The sequence below is a fragment of the Phaseolus vulgaris genome, chromosome 11, assembly GCF_000499845.2.
Source record: "Phaseolus vulgaris cultivar G19833 chromosome 11, P. vulgaris v2.0, whole genome shotgun sequence".
Lineage (NCBI taxonomy): Eukaryota > Viridiplantae > Streptophyta > Magnoliopsida > Fabales > Fabaceae > Phaseolus > Phaseolus vulgaris.
The window spans coordinates 21,610,511-21,623,425 of record NC_023749.2 but is presented as its reverse complement, the minus strand read 5'-3'; the positions used below and the strand labels follow the sequence as shown (position 1 = coordinate 21,623,425).

The following is a 12,915-nucleotide window of genomic DNA, read 5'->3' as shown; positions in this document are numbered from 1 at the left end:
GACTCGTCTATCAAATATATACAATAAATGCATGCAACAAACACAAAAAAAACTAGTTTCAAGTCTTTTCATGCTAATTTCTAGAAAACCAATGTCTATCACTACCATAGAGACCTATACAATAAATTCATGCAACTACCACAAAAAAACTAGTTTCAAGTCTTTTCTTCATGCTAATTTCTTGAAAACCAATATCTATCACTATTCTAGTGACTCATCGATCAAATATATACAATAAATGCATGCAACTACCACAAAAAATCTAGTTTCAATTCTTTTCAGGCAAATTTCTTGAAAACCAATGTCTATCACTACTGTACAGAGTCATCTATGAAATCTATCAATAAATTCATGCAACTACCAATAAAAAATAGTTTCAACTCTTTTCTTCCTAATTACTTGAAAACCAATGTTTATCACTAGTAGTGAGACTCATCTATCAAATTTATACAATAAATTCATGCAGCTACATAAAAAAAACTAGTTTCGAGTCTTTTCATGGTAATTTCTTGTAAATCAATGTTTATCACTGTTATAAACTATCTAAAGACACATGTGTCAAATATATACAATATATTCATGCAACTACCACAAAAAACCTAGTTTCAAGTATTTTCATGCTAATTTCTTGAAAACCAATATATATCACTACTCTAAAGACTTATCTATCGAATATATACTATAAATTCATGCAAATACCACAAAAAAACTAGTTTCATCTCATTTCATGCTAATTTCTTGAAAACCAATATCTATCACTACTGTAGAGACTCATCTATCAAATATATACAATAAATGCATGCAACTAACACAAAAAAACTAGTTTCAATTCTTTTCATGCTAATTTCTTGAAAACCAATGTCTATCACTACTGTAGAGACTCATCTATCAAATATATACAATAAATGCATGCAACTAACACAAAAAAAACTAGTTTCAAGTCTTTTCATGCTAATTTCTTGAAAACCATTGTCTATCACTACCATAGAGACTCATACAATAAATTCATGCAACTACCACAAAAAAACTAGTTTCATCTCATTTCATGCTAATTTCTTGAAAACCAATATCTATCACTACTGTAGAGACTCGTCTATCAAATATATACAATAAATGCATGCAACTAACAAAAAAAAAAACTAGTTTCAAGTCTTTTCATGCTAATTTCTAGAAAACCAATGTCTATCACTACCATAGAGACCCATACAATAAATTCATGCAACTACCACAAAAAAACTAGTTTCAAGTCTTTTCTTCATGCTAATTTCTTGAAAACCAATATCTATCACTACTGTAGGGACTCATCTATCAAATATATACAATAAATGCATGCAACAACCACAAAAAAACTAGTTTCAATTCTTTTCATGCTAATTTCTTAAAAACCAATGTCTATCACTACTGTAGAGAGTCAACTATGAAATATATCAATAAATTCATGCAACTACCAATAAAAAACTAGTTTCAATTCTTTTCTTCATAATTACATAAAAACCAATGTTTATCACTACTAGTGAGACTCATCTATCAAATTTATACAATAAATTCATGCAGCTACATAAAAAAAACTAGTTTCGAGTCTTTTCATGGTAATTTATTGTAAATCAATGTCTATCACTATTATAAACTATCTAAAGACACATGTGTCAAATATACACAATATATTCATGCAACTACCACAAAAAACCTAGTTTGAAGTATTTTCATGCTAATTTTTTGAAAACCAATATCTATCACTACTAGAGAGACTCATCTATCGAATATATACTATAAATTCATGCAACTACCACAAAAAAACTAGTTTCATCTCATTTCATGCTAATTTCTTGAAAACCAATATCTAGCACTACTGTAGAGACTCATACAATAAATTCATGCAACTACCACAAAAAACTAGTTTCAAGTCTTTTCTTCATGCTAATTTCTTGAAAACCAATATCTATCTCTACTCTAGTGACTCATCGATCAAATATATACAATAAATGCATGCAACTACCACAAAAAATCTAGTTTCAATTCTTTTCAGGCAAATTTCTTGAAAACCAATGTCTATCACTACTGTAGAGAGTCATCTATGAAATATATCAATAAATTCATGCAACTACCAATAAAAAACTAGTTTCAATTCTTTTCTTCATAATTACTTAAAAACCAATGTTTATCACTACTAGTGAGACTCATCTATCAAATTTATACAATAAATTCATGCAGCTAAATAAAAAAAACTAGTTTCGCGTCTTTTCATGGTAATTTCTTGTAAATCAATGTCTATCACTGTTATAAACTATCTAAAGACACATGTGTCAAATATATACAATATATTCATGAACCTACCACAAAAAAACTAGTTTCAAGTCTTTTCATGCTAATTTCTTGAAAACCAATATCTATCACTACTGTAGAGACTCATACAATAAATTCATGCAACTACCACAAAAAACTAGTTTCAAGTATTTTCTTCATGCTAATTTCGTGAAAACCAATATCTATCACTACCGTAGAGACTTATCTATCAAATATATACAATAAATGCATGCAACTACCACAAAAAAACTAGTTTCAATTCTTTTCATGCTAATTTCTTTAAAACCAATGTCTATCACTACTGTAGAGAGTCATCTATAAAATATATCAACAAATTCATGCAACTACCAAAAGAAAACTAGTTTCAACTCTTTTCTTCCTAATTACTTGAAAACCAATGTTTATCACTACTAGTGAGACTCATCTATCAAATTTATACAATAAATTCATGGAGCTACTTAAAAAACACTAGTTTCGAGTCTTTTCATGGTAATTTCTTGTAAATCAATGTCTATCACTGTTATAAACTATCTAAAGACACATGTGTCAAATATATACAATATATTCATGCAACTACCACAAAAAAACTAGTTTCAAGTCTTTTCATGCTAATTTCTTGAAAACCAATGTCTATCACTACCATAGAGACTCATACAATAAATTAAAGCAACTACCACAAAAAAACTAGTTTCAAGTCTTTTCTTCATGCTAATTTCTTGAAAACCAATATCTATCACTACGGTAGAGACTCATCTATGAAATATATACAATAAATGCATGCAACCACCACAAAAAAAACTAGTTTCAAGCCTTTTCATGCTAATTTCTTGAAAACCAATGTCTATCACTACTGTAGAGACTCATCTATGAAATATATCAATAAATTCATGCAACTACCACCAAAAAACTAGTTTCAACTCTTTTCTTCCTAATTACTTGAAAACCAATGTTTATCACTACTAGTGAGACTCATCTATCAAATTTATACAATAAATTCATGCAGCTACATAAGAAAACTAGTTTCGAGTCTTTTCGTGGTAATTTCTAGTAAATCAATGTCTATCACTGTTATAAACTATCTAAACACACATGTGTCAAATATATACAATATATTCATGCAACTACCACAAAAAACCTAGTTTCAAGTATTTTCATGCTAATTTCTTGAAAACCAATATCTATCACTACTATAGAGACTCATTTATCGAATATATACTATAAATTCATGCAACTACCACAAAAAAACTAGTTTCATCTCATTTCATGCTAATTTCTTGAAAACCAATATCTATCACAACTGTAGAGACTCATCTATCAAATATATACAATAAATGCATGCAACTACCACAAAAAAAACTAGTTTCAAGTCTTTTCATGCTAATTTCTTGTAAATCAATGTCTATCACTATTATAAACTATCTAAAGACACATGTGTCAAATATATACAATATATTCATGCAACTACCACAGAAAAACTAGTTTCAAGTCTTTTCTTCATGCTAATTTCTTGAAAACCAATATCTATCACTACTGTAGAGACTCATCTATCAAATATATACAATAAATGCATGCAACTACCACAAAAAAACTAGTTTCAATTCTTTTCATGCTAATTTCTTGAAAACCAATGTCTATCACTACTGTAGAGAGTCCATCTATGAAATATATCAACAAATTCATGCAACTACCAATAAAAAACTAGTTTCAACTCTTTTCTTCCTAATTACTTGAAAACCAATGTTTATCACTACTAGTGAGACTCATCTATCAAATTTATACAATAAATTCATGCAGCTACATAAAAAAAACTAGTTTCGAGTCTTTTCATGGTAATTTCTTGTAAATCAATGTCTATCACTGTTATAAACTATCTAAAGACACATGTGTCAAATATATACAATATATTCATGCAACTACCACAAAAAACCTAGTTTCAAGTATTTTCATGCTAATTTCTTGAAAACCAATATCTATCACTACTATAGAGACCCATCTATCGAATATATACTATAAATTCATGCAACTACCACAAAAAAACTAGTTTCATCTGATTTCATGCTAATTTCTTGAAAAGCAATATCCATCACTACTGTAGACACTCCTCTATCAAATATATACAATAAATGCATGCAACTACCACAAAAAAACTAGTTTCAATTCTTTCCATGCTAATTTCTTGAAAACCAAAGTCTATCACTACTGTAGAGAGTCCATCTATGAAATATATCAACAAATTCATGCAACTACCAATAAAAAACTAGTTTCAACTCTTTTCTTCCTAATTACTTGAAAACCAATGTTTATCACTACTAGTGAGACTCATGTATCAAATTTATACAATACATTCATGCAGCTACATAAAAAAAAACTAGTTTCGAGTCTTTTCATGGTTATTTTTTGTAAATCAATGTCTATCAGTGTTATGAACTATCTTAAGACACATGTGTCAAATATATACAATAAATTCATGCAACTACCACAAAAGAACTAGTTTCAAGTCTTTTCTTCATGCTAATTTCTTGAAAACCAATATCTATCACTACCGTACAAACTCCTCTATCAAATATATACTATAAATGCATGCTACTACCACAAAAAAACTAGCTTCAATTCCTTTCATGCTAATTTCTTGAAAACCAATATCTATCACTACTGTAGAGACTCATCTATCAAATATATACAATAAATGCATGCAACTACCACAAAAAAAACTAGTTTCAAGTCTTTTCATGCTAATTTCTTGAAAACCAATGTCTATCACTGTTATAAACTATCTAAAGACACATGTGGTAAATATATACCATATATTCATGCAACTGCCACAAAAAACATAGTTTCAAGTATTTTCATGCTAATTTCTTGAAAACCAATATCTAGCTCTACTATAGAAACTCTTCTATCGAATATATACTATACGTTCATGCAACTACCACAAAAAAACTAGTTTCATCTCATTTCATGCTAATTTCTTGAAAACCAATATCTATCACTACTGTAGAGACTCATCTATCACATATATACAAAAAATGCATGCAACTACCACAAAAAAACTAGTTTCAATTCTTTTCATGCTAATTTCTTGAAAACCAATGTCTATCACTACTGTAGAGAGTCCATCTATGAAATATATCAACAAATTCATGTAACTACAAATAAAAAACTAGTTTCAATTCTTTTCATGCTAATTTCTTGAAAACCAATGTCTATCACTACTATAGAGAGTCATCTATGAAATATATCAACAAATTCATGCAACTACCAATAAAAAACTAGTTTGAACTCTTTTCATCCTAATTACTTGAAAACCAATGTTTATCACAACTAGTGAGACTCATTTATGATATTAATACAATAAGATCATGGAGCTACATAAAAAAAACTAGTTTCGAGTCTTTTCATGGTAATTTCTTGTAAATCAATGTCTATCACTGTTATAAACTATGTAAAGACACATGTGTCAAATATATACAATATATTCATGCAACTACCACAAAAAACCTAGTTTCAAGTGTTTTCATGCTAATTTCTTGAAAACCAATAGCTATCACTACTATAGAGACCCATCTATCGAATATAAACTATAAATTCATGCAACTACCACAAAAAAACTAGTTTCATATGATTTCATGCTAAATTCTTGAAAAGCAATATCTATCACTACTGTAGAGACTCATCTATCAAATATATACAATAAATGCATGCAACTACCACAAAAAAAACTAGTGTCAAGTCTTTTCATGCTAATTTCTTGAAAACCAATGTCTATCACTACTGTAGAGAGTCCATCTATGACATATATCAAAAAATTCATGCAACTACCAATAAAAAACTAGTTTCAACTCTTTTCTTCCTAATTACTTGAAAACCAATGTTTATCACTACTAGTGAGACTCATGTATCAAATTTATACAATAAATTCATGCAGCTACATAAAAAAAAACTAGTTTCGAGTCTTTTCATGGTAATTTTTTGTAAATCAATGTCTATCACTATTATGAACTACCTAAAGACACATGTGTCAAATATATACAATAAATTCATGCAACTACCACAAAAAAACTAGTTTCAAGTCTTTTCTTCATGCTAATTTCTTGAAAACCAATATCTATCACTACTATAGAGACCCATCTATCGAATATATACTATAAATTCATGCAACTACCACAAAAAAACTAGTTTCATCTGATTTCATGCTAATTTCTTGAAAAGCAATATCTATCACTACTGTAGAGACTCATCTATCAAATATATACAATAAATGCATGCAACTACCACAAAATAACTAGTTTCAAGTCTTTTCATGCTAATTTCTTGAAAACCAATGTCTATCACTACCATAGAGACTCATACAATAAATTCATGCAACTACCACAAAAAAACTAGTTTCAAGTCTTTTCTTCATGCTAATTTCTTGAAAACCAATATCTATCACTACCGTAGAGACTCATCTATCAAATATATACAATAAACGCATGCAACTACCACAAAAAAACTAGTTTCAATTCTTTCCATGCTAATTTCTTGAAAACCAAAGTCTATCACTACTGTAGAGAGTCCATCTATGAATTATATCAACAAATTCATGCAACTACCAATAAAAAACTAGTTTCAACTCTTTTCTTCCTAATTACTTGAAAACCAATGTTTATCACTACTAGTGAGACTCCTGTATCAAATTTATACAATACATTCATGCAGCTACATAAAAAAAACTAGTTTCGAATCTTTTCATGGTTATTTTTTGTAAATCAATGTCTATGACTGTTATGAACTATCTTAAGACACATGTGTCAAATATATACAATAAATTCATGCAACTACCACAAAAAAACTAGTTTCAAGTCTTTTCTTCATGCTAATTTCTTGAAAACCAATATCTATCACTACCGTACAAACTCCTCTATCAAATATATACAATAAATGCATGCTACTACCACAAAAAAACTAGCTTCAATTCCTTTCATGCTAATTTCTTGAAAACCAATATCTATCGCTACTGTAGAGACTCATCTATCAAATATATACAATAAATGAATGCAACTACCACAAAAAAACTAGTTTCAATTCTTTTCATGCTAATTTCTTGAAAACCAATGTCTATGACTACTGTAGAGAGTCCATCTATGAAATATATCAACAAATTCATGTAACTACCAATAAAAAACTAGTTTCAATTCTTTTCATGCTAATTTCTTGAAAACCAATGTCTATCACTACTGTAGAGAGTCATCTATGAAATATATCAACAAATTCATGCAACTACCAATAAAAAACTAGTTTCAACTCTTTTCTTCCTAATTACTTGAAAAGCAATGTTTATCACTACTAGTGAGACTCATCTATGAAATTTATACAATAAGATCATGGAGCTACATAAAAAAAACTAGTTTCGAGTCTTTTCATGGTAATTTCTTGTAAATCAATGTCTATCACTGTAATAAACTATCTAAAGACACATGTGTCAAATATATACAATATATTCATGCAACTACCACAAAAAACCTAGTTTCAAGTATTTTCATGCTAATTTCTTGAAAACCAATATCTATCACTACTATAGAGACCCATATATCGAATATATACTATAAATTCATGCAACTACCACAAAAAAACTAGTTTCATCTGATTTCATGCTAATTTCTTGAAAAGCAATATCCATCACTACTGTAGACACTCATCTATCAAATATATACAATAAATGCATGCAACTACCACAAAAAAACTAGTTTCAATTCTTTCCATGCTAATTTCTTGAAAACCAATGTCTATCACTACTGTAGAGAGTCCATCTATGAAATATATCAACAAATTTATGCAACTACCAATAAAAAACTAGTTTCAACTCTTTTCTTCCTTATTACTTGAAAACCAATGTTTATCACTACTAGTGAGACTCATGTATCAAATTTTTACAATAAATTCATGCAGCTACATAAAAAAAAACTAGTTTCGAGTCTTTTCATGGTAATTTTTTGTAAATCAATGTCTATCACTGTTATGAAGTATCTAAAGACTCATGTGTCAAATATATACAATAAATTCATGCAACTACCACAAAAAAACTAGTTTCAAGTCTATTCTTCATGCTAATTTCTTGAAAACCAATAACTATCACTACCGTACAGACTCATCTATCAAATATATACAATAAATGCATTCTACTACCACAAAAAAACTACACTACAAAAAATCGTGTAAAAAATGACAGTTTTAATATGGCGGTTATTAATAACCGCCACAAATTTCAGTATAATACGACATTTGATTAACCGTCACAATTATCTTTTAAAATGTCATTTTCAACCGTCACAATTATCCTTCAAAATAAAAATAAATTTTTATACCCTCATTATTTTCAATTATTTTTAAAAATATTTTTTGTAACCGAAAATTGGTTTATTCTTAATTATTTTTTAAAACTTTTTCTAAAACTTTTTTTTTATCACCCAAAACTTTTAAAAATTTCCAAAACTTTTTCTTATTACTAATTTCCACACTCTAACTTCCAAAACTTTTAAACAGATTTAAAAAAAAAAAAATTATCCTTCACTTCCAAAACTTTTAAACAGATCTCAAAAAAAAATAAAAATTATTAGCAGAATTTATTTTTATCTAAATACTCAAAGCTTAATTTAAAAAATCCCTCATTCCCAACTTTCCCAAATGCTTGATAAACCCTACGTTTCCAACTTTTTCAAATGCTTGATAAACCCTACGTTCCCATCCTACGTTCAAAATACCTCAAACCTTTGAGATCTGAAAATCAAGAACAAGCTTACACCTACTCGTGCTCGCGATTCTTCTTCCAATTTACGCGTACTCGTGCTCGGTAGCTGCGGTTCGTTCACCTACAATTTATTTTTCCTTTGATTTCATTCTTCTACGGTTCTTCTAAAAAATAAGGTTAGGGTTTTATTGTAATTTCTATTCCATCTTCCTGCACTCTGCTCCTCAATGAGTTGTGGTCTGTGATTCATTCTGTATTGTTGTACTGCTGTCATGTTTCAGGTAGTGGGAGTTCTGGAGCTAGATGGCCTCAATCACAATGGCTTGTGGTAAGTAATCTATTTATGAGTAATTGTTCTATTCTATAAGCATTTTATCAGTTTTTAATTGTGCCTTTAGAAATATTTGGATATTCAAATCGTTACTTGATCCGTATTTGATTATGTTTTTAGAAGTTTTTAATTGGTTGCTTAATTTGATTCACTCTGAGCAATTGATCTTTGTTACCGCTCCTCTTCTTGATTTGGAAAAGGTTCCCACTATTCTATTATATTATAATAGCAATTGCTTAATGTTTTCAGATTGCAACCGTGAAATCAATCATAACTTCCAAATTATTTTATCTTTGGCTCTATCGCTACCAGCGCGTCGAGGAATGGAAAATGCTCAAAAGAGGGTTCCACAATCCTCAACTTGAGGTGCATCGATGTCCAGGTTACCTCTTCTTCCACTTTTTAAACCAAAAAAACTATTAGGTTTGGCAAACCATGCTCATGGCGTGCACCATCGACTATTGTTGCGCTGCCTTTAAGTTAACATTTACGTATTTTAGCTTTATATCTACCAAAAGGAGCCTAGCTAAAAACCTCTGTATCTTACCCCACTGGAACTCTCTTTCTTCATAACCGCGACTGCCGCAGTCACCGAATTGCCAATAAGGCCTCTTTTAAGAAACCTATTCTTGGTGGGTCTTACACACTCAATCACTCTCTGTTCTATCTTTTGATTATTTATTTTTGGTTTTATCTTATAGTCTATATACATTTTCTTTTGAATCACAAAGGTTGAACCGCTGAATAGAATTTTATAATCAGGCAGTATAAAATGAGTTATGACTTGTTAAATTTCTATTATGAGTTTTTGTTTGAATTTGGATCTTAAGTTGTGACATTAAAATTATGAATTTTTTCATTTGTTTTAAAATGACATTTATATTGTTTTTACGCACATGTACAAGTGTTTTAGTAGGAGAATGTAGGATCATAATATGATGCCCAAGTCAGGAGTTTTTGCCACTTCCTGATCTTACGTAGAATCCCTTGACGCCCTTATGCATGAGTCAGTACCCTAAGTTAACAAATTTATTACGTCTTTGAAAATCTGTGCATCAAACAAGTAAGAATTATAATCCTAATCTGTGAACAATTCAAGAACGTCATTTTTATTTTTTTTCAATTTCAGAAGTTATGCATCTATATAACAACTGTTTCATTGTATTATATGTTATTTGTTAAGAGAGGAAAGATAGGAGAAAACTGGAGTGATGGTACACTATAATGTCTTGTCTTCAAAACTGTAATTAGAAATTAGTTATCATACTGGTGTGGAAGTTGGAAGATTAAATGTATGTGATGTTGTCAATTTGTAATTGTTGAGATGTTTTACTATTTTTCTTAGATGAATCATGCCATCGCATTGTGACTGTTGTTAAGAGGTTGGATATCTCAGTAATGCCATTGTGGCTTCTTTATTGCTCATACATTTGAATTTTTTGTTAGGCATAATTAGTATAATGCTCATACATTTGAATTTTCTATCAAGCATAAATAGTATAATGCTTTTCCTTTGAATTCTAGTGCTAATCTCAACATGTAGTGTCAGGCTGTTGCTCTGCTTTGGAGTTTGAATAGCTGAAACTAATTGGCTTTGAAGGACAAGAAGGTGAACTTATTTTTGATGATATTTTCATGGTTGAGAATGTAGACCCGGATGGTAAAAAGTATGACAACGGTACGAGCACCTCTTATTTCTTTGTATCATTTCATTTCATTTTTTTTAAAGATCAATCTACTTTATAGTATGGGTCCCTTGGATATGCAAAGCTATCTTATTGAGTTGATAATGTGATATTAATACTTGGGAGAAGTAGTGTTGTATGATTTTTAACTTGAAAGTTGCCTCAACACGAATAATCGATTATTAGAAACTATGACTCTATTCTTTTTATTGTTAGCGCTGTGGTATTTTATTATTATCTGAAATCATAATGGGTTTTCAGATTGATAAATAAAATGTTAGTTTTATTATCTTTGAACTATATTTCTAAATTTTAAATAAGCTTTTGCTGGTTTTCAATAAAATAAAATCTTTACAGGATTGTTTCTCACATAGGTATAAGTCTAACTTGACTGTAACTGGTAGATTCTTGCAGAATCTAGAGGAGACCTTTTACTTGATCCTCGATTTGATGACATCAACAATATAGCTCTTGGTTTTCAGAACGATAGTGATTCTACTTCTTTTACACAGTAAATTTGTACCTTGTCAACTGTATGATGCATTTTCTTTCTTGATTGGTTTTCTATTGTTGACAAAATTTTGTATATTCGTATGCACTATATCTCTGGATGATCACATTTAAAAAAATTATTGTTCTATGTTTAAAGTTTAATCAATAAAAAAATTATTGGTAACAGAAATGGTAACATTTGGTAGGAAAATAGGTAGTGGTAATTGATTAGATTCCCGTGGGCATGTGTGATTGTGACACCTTCCCATATCATGATGATGCAGAGTAACCGTATGAGTGGGAAAAAGAAGCAAAGTAACAATACTTATGGTAGTTTGTCATTTCTTCCAGATTCTATGGATTATAATGTTCATTTGAATATTTATTGATTTATTTAAGTTGGATGTCACTTGTTTGGAATATTCTTACCCTTATGTGATATAAAGTTACACTTGTAAGTTTCTTGATATCTCCATGTTACCTCTTCAAAAACAAAGGATGAACTTGGTGATGTATAGTTATATAGGGAGTAAGTTTGTTACAATCATCTAGCAGCTTCACAACCATCACTCCAAGTAAGTTTGTTTTAGTTAACTTTTTTTACTTCAGTTTAATATATAATATATAATATATTATATATTGACGTTTGGTTCTTAATTTTTTTGACATTTTAATTGGTATAATTCAGTCAATCTTGGGAGGATGTCTTTTGGGATATGAAGAATCGTCTTCCTCGAAGCATCTCAACATTGGAGTGGGAGAACAACTTTGTTTCTGTTTACAGCAAGGATAATCCAAACTTCTGTATCTTTTATCAGGTTCCCACCTGTCATTTTCTACACTCCTAAAGAAATAGGAGGGCTTGGATTGTTGTCCATAGAGGTATACTGCGTATTAACACTCTGTTTCAAAAGGATAGGCACACTTTGGCTTATGATAAAGGATGGAGAGTGCGCACTGATTTCAAGCGGTACCTACCAAGTTCTGAAGCAAAACCCCTTCCGGTGGACACATCAGAGGCACTATGGGAAGTTGTGGAACTTGAACAATTACCAAACTGATGTTACTTGAACTTTGTTGTAATTTTAAATTTGATTAGGAATGTATGAACTTTTTATGTGTTTTAATTTTAAATTATATAAACTTTTGAACATTATTATGTGTGCTTTAATTTTCAATGAAATGAATGGATGATTATAATTTTATACATTATTTTATTTTATTATGAAAATGTGGTGGTTAAATTTTATAATTGTATAAAACAGATTATAAAAATGTGGTGGTTAAATTTTATAATTGTATAAAACAGATTATAAAAAAGTGGTGGTTAAATTTTATTTATTCAGAATTAAAATTACGTCAGTTAAAAATGTCAC

The 12,915-nt window shown here is 29.5% G+C and overlaps 1 long non-coding RNA gene across 3 annotated transcripts; it reads left to right on the top strand.

The window, feature by feature from the left end:
* Window positions 1–8,967: 8,967 nt before the first annotated feature.
* On the top strand, window positions 8,968–12,692 carry LOC137824572 (uncharacterized). 3 transcript variants are annotated; one of them, XR_011083269.1, is made up of 6 exons: window positions 9,005–9,207; window positions 9,313–9,359; window positions 10,906–11,040; window positions 12,037–12,114; window positions 12,228–12,357; window positions 12,459–12,692. It is a non-coding gene; the product is annotated as an uncharacterized lncRNA (long non-coding RNA). The 3 variants fall into 3 exon arrangements; XR_011083271.1 differs by having other exon boundaries at window positions 12,454–12,692; XR_011083270.1 differs by lacking the exons at window positions 12,037–12,114; window positions 12,228–12,357; window positions 12,459–12,692 and adding exons at window positions 9,612–9,744; window positions 9,863–9,994 and having other exon boundaries at window positions 8,968–9,207; window positions 10,906–11,085.
* The last annotated feature ends 223 nt before the right edge of the window (window positions 12,693–12,915 follow it).